An 18,612-nucleotide genomic window follows, 5' to 3' on the forward strand; every position below is an offset into this window, starting at 1 on the left:
TGGGCAGAAGTGGTATAGGCGGAAAGGCATACAACAGACCGCAACTCCACTCGCGACGAAAAGCGTCGCCTAGCGAGTGCCGCCTTGGAAATTCCAACGCGCAGAACTGCTGACATTGCGCGTTCTTGTCGGTGGCGAATAGATCTAACCAAGGCTCTCCCCACTGCTGAAAGAGACCTTGCGCCACCTCGGAGTTCAGACGCCATTCGTGATTCATCATGCACCGGCGGCTGAGTTCGACTGCTCTGGCGTTCAGAGAGCCCGCCAGATGTTGAACCACCAGGGTGATGCCCTGGTGTTCCAGCCATGTCCAGAGGCGCAGAGCCTCCTGAAAAAGGGTCCATGACCCCACCCCGCCCTGTTTGTTGCAATACCACATGGCGGTGGTGTTGTCCGTGAACACCTGCACGACACTTCCCCGGACAGAGGGAAGGAAGGCTTTCAGTGCAAGTCGGATCGCTCTCAGATCCAACAAGTTGATGTGGAGGCGAGACTCCGCCGGAGACCAGAGGCCTCTGATCTCCGCCTCTCCCATATGGCCACCCCATCCCAGGAGGGACGCATCCGTCACTACGACATGCTCCGGTAGGGGTAGGGAGAGGCTCTTGCCCGTGACCCAATCGCGGTCCGTGAGCCACCACTGCAACTGCTGTGCAGTGCCCTCCGAGATCAAGACATGGTCGGACAGGTTGCCGTGATGCTGGGCCCACTGAAACTTCAGGTCCCACTGCAGAGCCCGCATGCGCCGCCTGGCGTGATGCACTAGTAGGATGCAGGAGGCCATCAGCCCCAGAAGCCGCAACACTAGCCTGACCGAAACCCAGGATAGAGGCCGAAAGATGGGAATCAGGGCCTGTATATCCCGGACCCGCTGTTCCGGTGGATGGACCCGGAACTGCGCCGAATCGAGAACCGCTCCGATGAAGAGGAGCTTCTGAGAGGGGCTCAGGTGTGACTTCGGCACATTGATGGAAAACCCCAGCAAATGCAGGAGATCCGCCGTAGTCTGGAGGTGGGAGACGACTGTCTGGGGTGAGCCCGCCTTCAACAACCAGTCGTCGAGATAGGGGAAGACTGGAACCCCTGATCTGCGCAGATGAGCTGCGACCACCGCCATCACTTTCGTGAACACCCGAGGGGCACTGGTAAGGCCGAAGGGGAGCACGGTGAACTGAAAGTGCTCCTGACCCACCGTGAACCGCAGGAAGGAAATATGCGTCCTGCAAGTCCAATGCTACCATCCAGTCTCCAGGGTCTAGGGCAGCTAGAAACTGAGCCAAAGTCAACATTTTGAACCGTTCCTTCCGGAGGAAGGCATTGACGTTCCTGAGGTCCAAGATAGGGCGTAGGCCTCCTTTGCCCTTCTTGGGAACCAGAAAGTAGTGGGAATAACAACCACGACCTACTTCTGGGCTCGGAACGCGCTCGACGGCCTCTTTGGCCAAGAGGGCCGAAACTTCCTCTCGCAGAAGATTCAAATGATCCTCCGAGATACGGTGGTGCTGCGGTGGCATGGCTGGAGGGGTCGTTTTGAAGGGGAGGGAGTAGCCCCTTCGGACGATTTGCAGCACCCACCTGTCCGAAGTAATGGTACGCCAGTGGAGCAGGTGATGGCGAACCCGGCCTCCCACTGGCGAGGAATGGGCCTGAAAGCTCGGACTAGGAAGGCTTTGAGGCGGATGCTGCCGGGGTGGATGTGGACTGACTGCGTTGTCCTCCAGTACCGCCTCGGCGGAAACCACGTCCGCGTGCAGACTGGTTCTGCGGCCTTTGGCTAGGCGGACGTGAGGAGGTGCCCCTTCCTTGGCCACGAAAGGAGCGAAAAGCGGAAGTTCGTGGCCGCGGGCCGAGAGGCCCAAGGACTTGGCCGTAGCCCGGGAGTCCTTGAAGCGAGCCAGCGCACTGTCCGCTTTCTCACCATAAAGGCGAGCGCCATCAAAAGGCATGTCCATGAGTGTGCTCTGGACATCCCCTGAAAAGGACGTGGACCGCAGCCAGGCGTGACGTCGAAGCGCCACCGTGGTAGAAATCGCCCTACCCAGCGAGTCCGTAGTGTCGAGCCCACATCGGATGGCATGGCGCGCTGCATCTCTCCCATCAGCCAGAGCCGAGGAAAGCCGTGCCCGGGCCTCCTCCGGGCACAGTGGCAGCACGGCCTCCACCGTATCCCACAGAGAGTGGGAATAACGGTCCAGTCTCTTGGAATCCCGGTCCGGAGGAGCGGACGGGAAGGAGGATTGGGAGGTAGAGGCCTGGATAACCAGACTCTCAGGGGTGGGGTGTTGGGACAGAAAACTGGGGTCGACCGGAGCAGGGCGGTGGCGCCTGGCAACGTTCCTATCCACAGGAGGGACTGTGGAGGGCTTGGACCAGGTGCCCTGCAGAACGTCAGTGAGGGCCTCATTGAATTGCAGCAGAGGCTCAGTGGAGCATGCGTCAGACTGAAGCACCTCAGTGAGGATGTTAGTCCTCACAGCCACGGCAGGCAGCTCAAGCCCAAGGGCCGTGGCCGCCTTGCGCAGCACCACAGAAAAAGCTGCACCCTCCTCCGAAGCCACAGTCGGAGGAGAGATGAATCCAGTGTCCGGTGAGGTATCCAATCCACTGGCCTCCCCCAGTTCATCTGCCCAGTCCTGAGAAAGTTGCCCTTGAAGGGCCATAGGGTCCTCAGACCCCTCCCAGTCGCCCCCATCATCCGATTCCTGGTAAACAGGAGGAATGATCGGAGCCGGTCGATAGACAATATGTGTCTCTAGCGGCGTCGGATGCGGCGTCGGGCGGCGCCGCATCGGCGTCGGGACCGGACAGGGGCTGAACCGGGGATCGACGTCGACCGGAGTCGGCGTCGGGGGTGGTACCGGTGCTGGCGCAGGCGGAGGAGGCATGACGAGGTCGATCGGCGTCGACGGGGGCCCAGGCTCGGGCCCCTCGGGGACCTGCGGCGTCGGGGCCGGAGCCTCCAACGGCGCCGGGGCCGGAGCCGCCGGCATGCGAGGTCGCCCAGTCGAGTCCGCGGGGCCCGAAGGCGCGCCAGCGGGCGTCGACGGCGGGGCCAGGCTCCTCATGGCCGAGAGGAAGGCACTGACCTCCTTCGGCGTCGCGTCAATCCCAGGGACCGGCGGGTATGGGGATTTGCGCGGTGCCTGCGGCTCCAGTGGAGCCGTGGGGGTGGAACCACCCGGACCCTCGGCCGAGTCGCGCGACCGGCGAGGGGAGTCCGAAGAGCGGTGTCGCCTCTTGGACTTCTTAGAGCGCTTCGACTTATCCGAAGACTTCGAGCCAGACGAGCGACGATGTCGAGTGCGGCTCCGCGACCGATCCTTGGACCTCCTCCTGGACCGGGATCGAGAGGGGCGTGGAGCCAAGTGGCAAAGCTCGAGAAGCTTGCGGGACCGCTCCCGCCTAGCTTTCGAGGTCAGGGCCATATAGTCGGAGCACGACTCCGCATCGTGGTCGAGGCCCAAGCAGTACAGGCACCGGCGGTGATGATCGGTCACCGACATCAGTCGGTGACAGTCGTCGCAGGCCTTGAAACCAGGCATCCTACCGGCACCAGAGTCGAAAGTGACCAAAAAGAGTCGAAAAAGTTAGTCAAAAATTGACTAAAGGGGTAGCTCTCCCGGATCGGCGCTTACTGGCGCGGAAAAAAGAAGAACTGACGTCAGCGCGCGAGGGCGGCGTCTAAGTACTTCGACGTCATTCCGGCGCACGATGCCAACGACGGACGCGGAGCCGCAGACGACGCCTAGCGACGCGCAAGGGGTATTGCTACAAAAATCTTCCGGATCCAGTCTGACGCCTGGGGATATTCTAAGGTGAGGAATCTAACTAACGTGTTTCTTTCAGATTCTTGTTTTTTTGGGGGGTAAAATATTTTGTTACAGTTGTTTTGTTTTAGGTGGGAGTAATTATGTTTATATTTATTAAGTTTAAAAAAAATCTTTTTAATGTGGTGGGAAATGTATATATATTTATTTTAATTTGTAAAAATGTATTTTATGTAGCAATTTATATAATTATGTGTTTGATTTATTATAATAATATTATAATTTGCAATATTCTTTGTTTGCAAAGTGTTTTTAATTAAATTGTAAAGTATGTGTGTTGTTTAGTTTTTATTTAAAATTAAATTCATTCCCTGTTTAACATTTCATGTTTTGGTATTTTTAAATATGCTTACATATATTTTTGATAATGTTGTGCCATTTAGGATTTTTCAAATTATATTATTAATTAAAATAGTTTATATATGTATAATTATATATATGGAAATATATATATGTGTGTGTTTACAATTTTTAAGAGCAGTTTATTAGTTGTATTTGTTCAAATATACGTTTAATTATATATATTTTTTATAAACTAAAGTTAGTTTTTAATATATGTTGTAAATAATATTTTAAATTATATATATTTTGAATTCGATATTTAAAACTACTATAGTATTGTAAACTATATATTTTTATGATATTTTTATATTTACGTGTTTAAGTAGATGGAGTCTATGAGGTCAATTAGGATGGCAGTCGGAAAACCAGTCTGACCGCCGTGGTAGCGGAAATTAACCATCCGCATGTACCGCGAGAAAACCCGCGGTCAGATTAGGATGAACCGCCATAAAAATCCGACCACGGCGGACGGATTCCACAAAAGACCGCCGGGAGAGTGCGGAGCAGGTGAAAATCCATCCATGATGGTCGGATTTTCTGCGGAAAGACCCCAAACCGCCGCACAGCCAGCGGATTGCCTGCACGTTAAATTAGAATACCATTGCGGTGACAGCGGAACGATCCGCTGTTTCTGACTGATGCGATCGCAACTATTGATGAATGGGAGAGCTGGTGGAAGGGCTGTTGTATTCCGACTGCCGCGGTCGCTCCAGAAGAGTAATGGCGGTCGACAAAAAAATCACACCACCGGGCTACAAAGTGTGCCCATTAACCTGGCTCAGCCTAAAAAAAACACCTAACACACCCCAATGACACATCCCCATGGCAAGTAAAAAATAAAAATCCCAGGTCAACCCACAAAACACACCTGAAATCAATACTCCATTTTGACACACCCACATAGCTGAGTATAAAACCAGCCCCTTCCCTGACCAGAATCCTTTGCACTACTCCACTACTGAAGGAACCAACCCCGCAGCACAAAGGAGAGGCTAATCTGCACACATCACACCATCACAACAACACACACACACCACACACACATCACCACCACCACTTTCACACCTGCACCTTTAACCATTTGCACATCACACACCATGTCACAGAAGAAAATGCCCAAATTCACTGACAATGACTTGTCAGTCATGGTAGATGAGGTAATCAGAGTAGAACCACTTTTGTTTGGAAGCCTGGTCCAACAGACACCACAAGACACTAAAACTCAAATGTGGGCAAGGATAGTTAGCAAGGTAAATGCAGTAGGGACCAAATTGTGCTCCCAGAAGGAGATGAGGAAGCAGTGGAATGACCTCAAGAGCAAGGTGAAAGAGAGGATCAACAAGAACCTTAAGCTAGCTAGGATGACTAGTGGTGGCCCTCCCATTCCAATAAGAACATTCATCGAATGGGAGAAGAAGGTGCTTGCCACACAGCATCCAGAGAGTCTCACAGGAATAGCTGGGGGAGTGGAGGTAAGTATCAACAAATGTCTACCATTACACTGCTATGCACTGTCTTGCACACCTACAAAGCGACACCTCCTAGGCCAAAATGCATTCATGTGCATTACACTCTCCCCAACACATGTCTCACATATTCCAACATTTACTCCTGATTCAACCCAAAGGTAGCTAGCAAGATTACCATAGGGGCATGTATACAGGCAGCCAGCACTACAAGTCCCACCAGGCCCCCCTGTCCCAAAGCTGAGACAGATGGTACACTCCCCACACTCACAACCATGTGGCAGCCATTGCATTTCACTCATCAAACTAACAGGTAGGTAGCCATCTCAACAGGGAGGGGCTTTGTGGGTAGGAAGACTGCACTACAAATCCCACCAGGCACCCCTGTGCCGCAGCTCAGCAGGATGGAGCACTCCCCACACCTACAACCATGTGGTAAGCATTGAATTTCACTCATCAAACTAATAGGTAGGTAGCCATCTTAACAGGGGGGGTCTTTGTGGGTGGGAAGACTGCAATACAACTCTCACCAGTCCCCCTGTCCCACCGCTCAGCAGGATGGAGCCCTCCCCCACCCAGAAGCATGTGGCAGACATTCCATTGCTCACCTTCACCAAACAGGTCGGTAGCCATCTTATGCTTTCTTGTCCCACCCCTGAGCAGGATGGAACACTCCCCCATTCAAGAGCCATGTGTAGCCCATTCACTTCCTCTGTTCCACTTCACAGGGAGGCAGCCATCTTAACAGCGAAGGGGTATGTGGGTAGGAGACCAGCACTCCAACTCCCACCAGGCACCCATGTCCCACAGCTCAGCAGGATGGAGCACTCCCCCTCCACCCAGAAGCATGTGGCAGACAATCCATTGCTCACCTTCACCTAACAGGTAGGTAGCCATCTTAACAGGGAGGGGTGTTTGCTCACATCAAACTTACAGGTAGGTAGCCATCTTAACAGGGAGGGGTGTTTGTGGGTGGGAGGCCTGCACTTCAACTTCCACCAGTCACCCTTGTCGCAAAGCTCAGCAGGATGGTACACCCCTCGAACCATGTGGCAGGAATTCCCGTCAACTGTGTCACAGAACAGGTAGGTAGCCAGTGCATGCACCCTGCCATTACTCTCAAAAGACATGGAGCCATATGACCACACCAGCCATCACATGTATGTCAGCCAACTTTGCATAGATCCAATTCTAGTGTACTAGCAGAAATGTGTATTTAACTGTCACAGAAATTTTTGTTTGACTCACCAAATCACATGTTGAAGAAATCGAGGCCACAATCCTGTACAGCACTGAATGTCTTGTGTAAGTTCAATGGGGGCAGAGCATCAAGGCCCATATGAACACAAAACATCATAGGAACAGCTAAACCAAACAAACACTGAAAGGGTTTGTGATGCACCTCCCTGTAGGTAAAGACACGGGTCCTTACGTTATATCCCTCCTACGTTTAAACAGAAATAATGAGCCTTATGCTCTCACAGTGTGCAACACCACTGCCCCTGCCGTTCCTGAGGGGCAGTTAGAATAAACAACATAAACCTTGCCAACTATAGGTTGCACCACACAGTCCCAATTTCCATCGATAAATAACCTTACGAATGTCCGTCCAGTGTTGATAATGTTCAGAATTCTTTATTCTTCTTTCTGGTTGAAAATATACACCAAACAGCCAACGCTTTTCGTTCTATTAGAAGAACTTCATCAGGGCTGTACAAAACATTTAAAAACAACTATATAATACAAAATAATACATATAAATAGATACAAATACATTTGATACAGAATACAAAGACAGAAGACATTTACTTAAAACATTTTTTCTTAATCCACCTTTCAACAGCCTTATTTAACATTTATTAACAAAGTCAACTCTAGCTCCTTTGTTCATTTAAACCTTCCTGATAAGAACAAATTCCAACTTGATAATCATAAGTCATCTCATACAAGACCCCAAATAAATTTCCTATTGAAGCTTATTCATTTATTAAGATCCATTTGTAACAGGGACAGCTAGTAAGTGAATATGCCACCCAATATCAGGCCAAACATTTCTCCTCCTATTGGTGGTCCATGGCATATGGTCATGATTCAAAAAGTAATAAGGAGAAGAGAGAACAAAAGAATAAAATAATATATATATATTTCGTAAAAGTACTAGCACAGCCGAGAGGCAGGAAACCCGAGAAAAAAGGAGAAAAGAAAGCTAAGAAAAAACCTCATTCCCCAGACCAGAACTGCATAGTAGCAATTTGACGTGTTATTTTTCATATTTGGTTGCCCGGATAAACTCAGTCCTGAGCACAAACCCTTCTATGTAAAGGAACAGTAATACACCTACCGAATATATTGTTGCTTACAAATTTCAGCCCGAAGGAAAAAGTAATCCGGCTTGTTCAACTATGAACTCCCAGTTTAACGTCACCTCCGTTGAGGTGAGTACAGGCAAGGACAAACTATGTCTGCTATACCTGCAAAAGTATAGGAAATCGATTTGTTTAAAAATCTTATCTATACATCACTATCCCAACAATACATATAAGCTAAATGTAATTTTTCTACACTCGTGTCGCGATGTGCACTCCCTCCAATAAGCATGTTACAGCGATTCTGTCCCCACTAAACTACACATAGGCATCAGTAGAGAACACCGCCTTACCTATTAGGCTACTTTGTCGGGCGAAAGTCCAACTCCGACGACAGTACAATGTAAAAAGGCTAATGTGCCTAAAAAGAAATTGTAAACAATAAATACAACTCAACTAAAAGACCACTGATTATAAACAATTCTAAATGTAACTCAATATAGAGTAAAAATGCGTCTGGATGCCACCAACAAAAGTTGAAAGCTTCAAGTCCCAACAGTCGGGTCAAAAAACTATGCCAGTCATTAAGTATCGAGACGGGCCCGTAAATAATGATCACTTCATGTTAAGATCCTGAATTGATGTAGTTTAAACGCTGTCTATTATGTAGTCCCTGCCATCACATACTTATCTTGCCAACTTATACTCATTACATTTCACCGAGCTCGACTCATGTCAACCTTATTTGTAATTAAGTGTACCCGAGTAATTTGGCGCCCTAGCTCGTTATAATAGCTCGGTAACCACTCACATATATCATATTGGTTTGATCGTGTATGGAAACACATTCGAGAAACCAACTCGTCAAGTCGTATGCTCCGAAGCGCAAAAGAATTTACATGCCCAGTATGTCGGCCAGAGACGTCCTAGGGACACATTTTAAATTAGCAGTCCCCCGTACGTAAAAACAATCCAACATGAGGCATTACGCCCAAGCCTTTATTCCCCGTGGTCATTTCAAAACACAAATACCAACGACTCCCACACTCACCAGAGTGACGCGGTCTCGGGCTTTGAAGCGTGAAACTTTTCCAGTGCTCGAAGAGGATGCCCAATCCTTCTCCCCCTATTTGAGCACTTGATCACGTTAGATGACGTCACCTGCCATACTATCGCTCATCGTTGCACGTAATGAGGGGGTAGTCTTAAAATTACTTAACTCCTTCTGCAGTCAACGTATCTTAAACCCCTAGGGAGGGTCAAAACATGTACTCGAGTTTTCCTTCAAAATAACGCCATGATTAATTGATAAGCAGCACATCGGATCGACAACAATCTGATCCCGAGACAGTTTCATTAGACTCTTATACAACATTCACTGGAGTGCAGAAAAAGACATTTTCCGCCACCGCCAGCAACGCGGATGTGCCTCTGCCCGCCATCCTAATGAGCCCCTAAATGTTTGCATACCTCAATATTTTTTACACCTACATTTTTGTGGTCGATATTTTGTCTATGAACCCATAAAAAGAAACCTAGAAACAGTGGAATACATGTGTTTCAGACTGCATGCTCTCTAAGTATCTGTACAAGAAGGTGTATGTATTCCTTTCTGCTCATAATACAGGTCTCGTGGGTATTCAACAGTCTATTTGAAGGGTTCTGTGACACCTACATATGTAAGACATGTCTTCCTCTGCGACCGAATGATAGAGCGGCACTGAGAAGATTTGTGCACCTGTATGAGGAGCTACCAGTTTTTAATGTTAGGATCTTCAGATGCACAGCACGTGTCAGAATACATGTACAAGTAGTCACATACCTGAGTCATGAAAGCATAGAGACCTTTAAACTTGACAGAGTTATTCCTATTGCAAGCAGACACCTAATTGTATATGGCCTACTTCAAGTGTACCTTTCCAGAGACTCATACGAAGTAGCCTAATCCCTTATCCCTCTGCCAACATGACTTAAACCTCACTTTTCTCTGGCAACTTCAGTATTCACCAACTGCTCAGAATGCTGGGCCTAGCCAAATATAACAGTGACATGGGATGGGTTGCTGTTTTATAAGTCTCACCATGTTTCCGAAGGCTTCAATGCGTGTGTCTGTGCCTTTTACTAGTGACATGATACATAAAAAGAATCCTAGAAATATTGAAATACCTGTGTTCCAGATCACATGCTCTCAACGTTTCTGTAGAAGAAGGTGTATGTATTCCTTTCTGCCCGTAATAAAGGATACATGGGTATTCAATAGTCTATTTGAGGGGTTCTGTGACACCTACAGATGTAAGACATGTCTCCCTCTGTGAGCAGATGATGGAGCGGAACTGAGAAGATTTGTGCACCTATATGAGAAGCTATCCGCTTTTTAAGCTAGGATTTTCAGACGAAAAGCACATGTCGGAATACATGTACAAGTAGACACATACTTGAGTCATGAGAGCACGCAGACTTTTAAACTTGACAGAGTACATTGTTGGGCCTAGCCAAACATAAAACTGCAACCCTTCCCATGTCACTGTTGTCTCACTATGTTTCCGAAGATGCACCCACTTCTACCACTGTACAATCTTTATGCACCCTCTGCCACTCCCACACAACCATTCACAAACCTATTCACAAAGCCATACCAGTACTTACACACCCACTCACTGATTCATTGATCTATACAAACATCCACTCGCTCTCCAATACTGCCACTCCTAGACATACTCACTCACTAATACAGCCATTGACACATCCACTAAACATTGCTGTTTTGCATTTGGCTAGGCCCATCATTCTGAGCAGTCTGTAAATATTGAGAGTGCCAGAGAAAAGCGGGGTTTAAGACATGTTGGCAGAGAGATTAGGGATTAGGCTACTTATTACGTGTCTTTGGAAAGGTACACTTAAAGTAGGCTTTATAAATGTAGGTGTCTGCTTTCAATGGGAATGCACTCTGTCAAGTTTAAAGGTCTGCATGCTCTCGTGACTCAGGTATGTGTCTACTTTTACATGTATTCTGACACGTGCTATGCGTCTGAAGAATGTAGCTTAAAAAACTGTCAGCTTCTCATATAGGAGCACATATTTTCTCAGTTCAGCTCCATCATTAGGTCACAGAGGGAGACATGTCTTACCTCTCTTGGTATCACAGAACCCCTCAAATAGACTGTTGAAAACCCATGTGCCCTGTATTCTGAACAGAAAGGAATACATACTCCTTCTTGTACAGAAACTTAGAGAGCATGCAGTCTGAAACACAGGTATTCTACTATTTCTAGGTTTCTTTTATGGGTTCACTGACAGAATAACGACCACAAAAATATAGATGTAAAAAATATTGAGGTAAAAATATAGAATGCAAAAATATAGACTCCTTATACTTAAACAGGTAAATACAAAAATATTTAAAAAAATATATTGGGAGAGGAATTGGCCTAACAGCTAGGGCGGTCGACCTCGAATCTGGGGAACTGGGTTCGAGTCTCGGCAACGACGCTAAACATCCTGTGATTTCCGGGCAAATCACTTAGTCTCCCCGAGCCTAACAAAAAATAAAAATCTGTGTTATTTTCAGTACATTTCTAAGGTTTTTGAAATGGTTATTTCTATCTATAACGTCCCTCATATCTCTGTTTTTTCAGAGATTTTCTTTTGTTTTTTGAACAGTTTAATTTATTGAAGAATGTTTTCACTATTTTTTTGCAGGTTTCTTTCCAAGATTTGGTTTGTATTTTTACAGTTTTTTTTTAATTATCAACACTTTTTAAAAATATATATAACATAGGGTATTAAAGATTTATAGTATTATTTACTTGAATGATTGCATTTTTAAAAATAATTAAGTATTGCGCTATTGTTCAAAATTTTAAAGTGTATGTTATTATGTGAGAGAATTATGAATAGTAAAAGAGATATTGTTTTTAATATCTCAAAGTAATTTTATTTTAATTGTATAAATGATGTATTGTTGTCTCATTATGATAAATATCTTATTTATATCTTTTTTTTTGTATAAAAAACAAGAGTCGCGCACCGATCACAAACTGACGCCGTGGGTGCGTGAATCTGTTAAACAAATGTCACTCCCAAAAACATATTTAGAACAAATTAATATATTTTCATCACAAAGAGGTTTTTTACTAAGCGCAAAAAAATAGTATTGTAGAAGTTATAAATTTGTTTTGAAATGATTTAAACAGATTTTTAAGGACGCAATGGTATTGCGCAGCTTTCGCGGATCTTCGCATTCGGTGCGCGAATCCGTTACACGAATGTAAGCATAAAATGCGTAGTAACACTGAAATAATATATATTTTAAACAAATAGCTTTATTATTGAATCTCACAAAATAGTGTTAATGAAGTTATAAAATATTTTGAAGATCTTTAAAACACATTTTTGTGTTCGCAGCACCACCGCGCACCGGTCACGAAGGAGTTGCGAACTCTGCCGGCACGTATTTCAGGGATCGCGTAGTAGTCACAACTCTGGCGTAATTTTAGAGTATGAAATATCAATCTTGCAATTTTAAATATCTGTTTTGCTTAAAGACTTTCCACTCAAATAATTTCAAACACAATTTGCTAATAACAATGTATACTTATAAATTGAATTTAGCTCATTTTACGGGTCCGCGATGGGTAATTTTTACCCTCCCGCTATCCAACGCTTTCCCTACTATTGCACTTACTGGAGTAGTAATAGTAAATTTTACCCGCCCGCTATCCTACGCCAAAAACATTGAATATTTTTCATTAATATTATGTTAATATATCTGTATTCATTTTTTTTTACTTACATTAATTATTTATTCATTTTAAAGTTATTTAAGTATGCCAGCTAGGATCCTCCTTAGAAGACAGTGTCTGCTCATACTTCCCTCTGGGACATACCGAAGCAGGGAAAAAGAAAACAGGGTCATCTAACCAGAACAGGCCAGCACTTACCGGAGGACTTTGAGCACCTTAACCAAAGAGCCACCAATGGGAGGTTCGCAGCCGACAACCCTCCAGCAGTCACCCACTACTCTTCAACTACAAGCACAACAATAGATTACACTTTTGTCTCCCTTTCCCTGTTCAAACAGGTCACTTCATTCCACCTGCGAGACAATGGCGTCAATGACTACCGACCCTAAGACATCTCAATAAAAACAACTATGCCCATTTTCGAACGGTCACAGGATGCAACTGAGTCAATATCTTAAATCAACTATAAGAAGATCAAATTTGCACAGGCAACAATTGGGCACCTTTTGCAATCCACCACATCTCTCTTCGAGGCATGGTCCGGAACAAGCAAATTATATTATTCACCACCAACATGGCAGAGACTTTTGCAGTTCCACTCAAACCGAATGGGCACCTAAACAACAACAGGATGGGGTGCATCCCAAAAACGAAATGGGTCCAAATGAGAACGCCAAACGAGTGATCGATCGCACGCTAAGGTCTCTTCGCCATAACTTAACTGACAACGCTTCTCTGACATTACTGCGGCAGCAAAAATCACATCTAAAGAGATTGAAATGGGCTGCCAACAGGCAAAGAGGTCCACCAAGAGGCACTCCGCAAAACTACTGGCCCAGAACTAAAAAGACACACAATTGGAAACCTGCCCGCCATCCATGTAGATGAAGGCAACTTCTCAGTGCCATCTCCAACAAAAGTGAACACGACACTCATACCATCTCCAGCACTCAACATCACAGCAATTAGAAGGCAAATTGGCAAAGGCTGGAGGGAGGAGCCCCTCCTGGCATTATTCAAACAAAATGCAGAACTCTGGGAGCAGCATTAGAGCCTCTCTTTTCCTAAATAAGGCAGGATGCCACAAATCCATCCTCCTGTTAAAAACAGCTACAAGTAACTGCCTAATAACTATTGTCTAGACACTCTCTTAGACAATGAGTCAAAATACTTTGCAGGAACATTATTAGAAGAACTCTTGCCGTGGCCAACGAGAGATCAATCATACTGCTGAATCAGACTGGGTTATCAAAGTCAGCCGGTACTAAGATTGTTTTCTTTGTGGCATAGTTGGGTATGGAGGGTGGTTTCCGGGTGGGAGGTGGGGTAATGGGTCAGTTGAGCGGACAACGCTCCCCTTGGGCACAATAGGTCGGAGGCTAGGAATGTAATGCTCAACACTGTGATAAACTGGTGGCCTCCTTAGTTGTATTGCGACATTCTTGATAAGCTTCGTAGACAACGCCATGATTGGCACAGATGGCGCACAATGCCTGCACTGTATCCTGAGCTCTCTGTATAACTAAAATGCTCAATGTAATGTGTACTATGATGTACCCACTTGAAAATCCCAATAAAGTTGTTTAAAAAAAAAAAAAAATCAAAGTCAGCCGGTACAACAACAAACATCTTGGCTATGTCACTGCTAATTGACAAGGCAAAGGCATAAAAAATGCAGTTACACCTAAGCCTTATTATTACAAAGCTGCCTTCGACCAAGTGAATTGTGGCAGACTTTGGAGTAAATTGGCATGTGGGGGATTCCACAGACTCTGCTGAACCTGTTAATCGCCCTCCATACAGATACTTGGATACAGGTAAAGCTCGGAGACGGTTCATTTTATCAAGACACATACCGATGAGTAAGGGGCTCAAGCAGGGATGTATCTTGGCTCCAATCCTATTCAATCACTTTTTGGCAGACTTGGTACCGTTATTGAACGCCTGTTATTCCCATCCCCCTAGACTAGGAGGCCTAGCGCTGTCAAGCTTTCTTTATGCGGATGTAATAGTCCTGAAAAGCCACACGCAGGTCAGCCTACAGAACCTCCTCATCACAACACAAGAATATTCTGAAGCTAACGGCCTAAACATCAATCTTGAGCAAACAAGGACAATGACAATTGGCAAAAACTACAAGAAACCACTGGCCTGGTTCTGGGGCAAAACACGTATTGAAGCAACAACGGAATACAAACACTTAGGGGTGATCATCGACAAGGGAGGTCACTTCATCGCCCAGAGAGATTTGATCAAAAAGAAAGGCCTTGCTTTGGCAGTCACATTAAAGAACCTTAGCTCAAAATTGAATGGTCCAATGCTACTCCCCTTAGTTCGAGTAATACAAGCCAAACTTATACCAAAGATAGCTTATGGCAGCAAACTACAGAGGGACACGGATGCTAAAACCCTGGAGAGCACTGTAAGAGGTTCGTACATAATCATCTCCAGCCTCCTAAATCACCGTTCGCCAGCACAGATCAGGTTGGAGTTTGGACTACAAAGACAGGCCTTGGCAAAGCAAGGAGCCTTCATTATCAGCTGGGACACAACCGGAAGACACAACCGGAAGGCACGACCAGAAACCCTCAATCACTACCTATGGTTAGAGCTGCAACAGAGAGTCTCATCACCCGCCATGACTTACCTCAATGAATGCCTACACAACACAGGGCTCCTACAGCTCTGGGAATCAACTATCAGCAATGCTGCGTTCTAAAAGCTAATGTGGAAATCAGAAAAAATCTTTATCGCTGGTTGAAGACAGAGCTGCAAAAGAGGCAAAGAGGATGACTTTGACTACTTACACTGCACGGGCACCTCAAAAATACTTCAGTCTAGGCTACACAAAAACCATTAAAGCCAAATTCCAGAAATATTGACTGGGGCTACTACCATGCGCTTAGCACCTTCCGCACAGGCATGGGGACAGTGGACAACGCTCCCCTTGGGCACAATAGGTCGGAGGCTAGGAATGTAATGCTCAACACTGTGATAAACTGGTGGCCTCCTTAGTTGTATTGCGACATTCTTGATAAGCTTCGTAGACAACGCCATGATTGGCACAGATGGCGCACAATGCCTGCACTGTATCCTGAGCTCTCTGTATAACTAAAATGCTCAATGTAATGTGTACTATGATGTACCCACTTGAAAATCCCAATAAAGTTGTTTAAAAAAAAAAAAAAATCAAAGTCAGCCGGTACAACAACAAACATCTTGGCTATGTCACTGCTAATTGACAAGGCAAAGGCATAAAAAATGCAGTTACACCTAAGCCTTATTATTACAAAGCTGCCTTCGACCAAGTGAATTGTGGCAGACTTTGGAGTAAATTGGCATGTGGGGGATTCCACAGACTCTGCTGAACCTGTTAATCGCCCTCCATACAGATACTTGGATACAGGTAAAGCTCGGAGACGGTTCATTTTATCAAGACACATACCGATGAGTAAGGGGCTCAAGCAGGGATGTATCTTGGCTCCAATCCTATTCAATCACTTTTTGGCAGACTTGGTACCGTTATTGAACGCCTGTTATTCCCATCCCCCTAGACTAGGAGGCCTAGCGCTGTCAAGCTTTCTTTATGCGGATGTAATAGTCCTGAAAAGCCACACGCAGGTCAGCCTACAGAACCTCCTCATCACAACACAAGAATATTCTGAAGCTAACGGCCTAAACATCAATCTTGAGCAAACAAGGACAATGACAATTGGCAAAAACTACAAGAAACCACTGGCCTGGTTCTGGGGCAAAACACGTATTGAAGCAACAACGGAATACAAACACTTAGGGGTGATCATCGACAAGGGAGGTCACTTCATCGCCCAGAGAGATTTGATCAAAAAGAAAGGCCTTGCTTTGGCAGTCACATTAAAGAACCTTAGCTCAAAATTGAATGGTCCAATGCTACTCCCCTTAGTTCGAGTAATACAAGCCAAACTTATACCAAAGATAGCTTATGGCAGCAAACTACAGAGGGACACGGATGCTAAAACCCTGGAGAGCACTGTAAGAGGTTCGTACATAATCATCTCCAGCCTCCTAAATCACCGTTCGCCAGCACAGATCAGGTTGGAGTTTGGACTACAAAGACAGGCCTTGGCAAAGCAAGGAGCCTTCATTATCAGCTGGGACACAACCGGAAGACACAACCGGAAGGCACGACCAGAAACCCTCAATCACTACCTATGGTTAGAGCTGCAACAGAGAGTCTCATCACCCGCCATGACTTACCTCAATGAATGCCTACACAACACAGGGCTCCTACAGCTCTGGGAATCAACTATCAGCAATGCTGCGTTCTAAAAGCTAATGTGGAAATCAGAAAAAATCTTTATCGCTGGTTGAAGACAGAGCTGCAAAAGAGGCAAAGAGGATGACTTTGACTACTTACACTGCACGGGCACCTCAAAAATACTTCAGTCTAGGCTACACAAAAACCATTAAAGCCAAATTCCAGAAATATTGACTGGGGCTACTACCATGCGCTTAGCACCTTCCGCACAGGCATGGGGACAGTGTAGGAACTGACTGTCGCTTATGTGCACTCCTATGTACTTGCAAGGAACTGTTGAAGGAACAGGGACATCTTCTAAAGGTTTATTTTAATCAAAGAGGGATTCAGACTCAGAGCCAGGCCGTGTTGGCCTGCTTTGCACCAGAGGATCCGCAGGTAAACTTCTGACTAGCACAATTTCTGACACTGGAGACTGAAATGATGGCGACTGCTGTGGCAAGGCCTCACGGTACTTTAATGTCAAAATAATCTTGCCGCAAGGGGGTTACCACCAAAGGCCATCACAACAAAGCCACATAATTTTATACTAAGACACATTCAAAGAGTTTATGTTTTAAGGGACTACTGTTTGTTCACACAATATTTTATCATAATTTATAAGATCTGTAATGCTTTGTTTCTCTTATGCAAGGGTTTTAAATAACTATGCTAATAAATTTTGACTATGGGTAATCGGGGGCACTGGTTCCTATATGGTTGACAATAAGCTGCATTTCACACACTCATAGGAGATGGAGGGGCTGATCGTGTGAGCAATGGGACTGGCCTGCCTCACAGGTTGTATTGCCACTTTTCCTGGAGCAAAATAACAGTCAGTTGCTGTTTATAGAGTCTGCACAGGCCTGAGCAGGATAATGAATGGGACATGTGAACAATATCTTATGTATTTATTGGTAAGATGGCTCTTCTATCAATTTTTACTTTATCCAAAGGTCTTATGTTCTGGGACAGCTCATGGTGGTAGAATGTAACAGGTTAAGCCAATTAGTCAGGTTAACAAAGTGTTTGATTCTGTTAACTATTGTGCATTTTCAAGACCGTTCATAAACACCATTGTGCAATGCTAATGTCAAGGTTCACTGTTGCAGGCACGTCCCTACAAGAGTGGCATGGTTGTCTTAGTGTGTTGGGCACTTAATTTTGATACCAAAATACAAAGATCTGGAGCTTAGTGCTACCTATTTGTTCTTTTTATGTCACCAAAAACACAAAGCTAGCTACACAGTTCCATGCCACACAATTCCAACTCCCCACATTTTCAATCCACATCACATAATTCGACACCAAACCACATAATACAATTCAACAACAAAATACGCAACACACTGCATACAGCCAATCTACACCACAAAATTGCACATTATACTATAAAATCCAAAAGCACACCACATAATTAAATTCTACTACATACCACTCCACAACACACAAAATCAATCCACATACTTACACTTCATAGCACACAATCCTTCTCCACATAATTCCATTACACTCAATACCACATAATTATTTTCCATATATTTCCACTGCACACATGCCACATAATTCCACAATTCAAATCCACACCACATAAATCCACCACACACAATTGCACAACTAACTAATCCATTCCTTTTTTTTTTTTTTTTTTTT

This window comes from Triturus cristatus, chromosome 2_1 (genome assembly GCF_964204655.1).
Source record: "Triturus cristatus chromosome 2_1, aTriCri1.1, whole genome shotgun sequence".
NCBI lineage: Eukaryota > Metazoa > Chordata > Amphibia > Caudata > Salamandridae > Triturus > Triturus cristatus.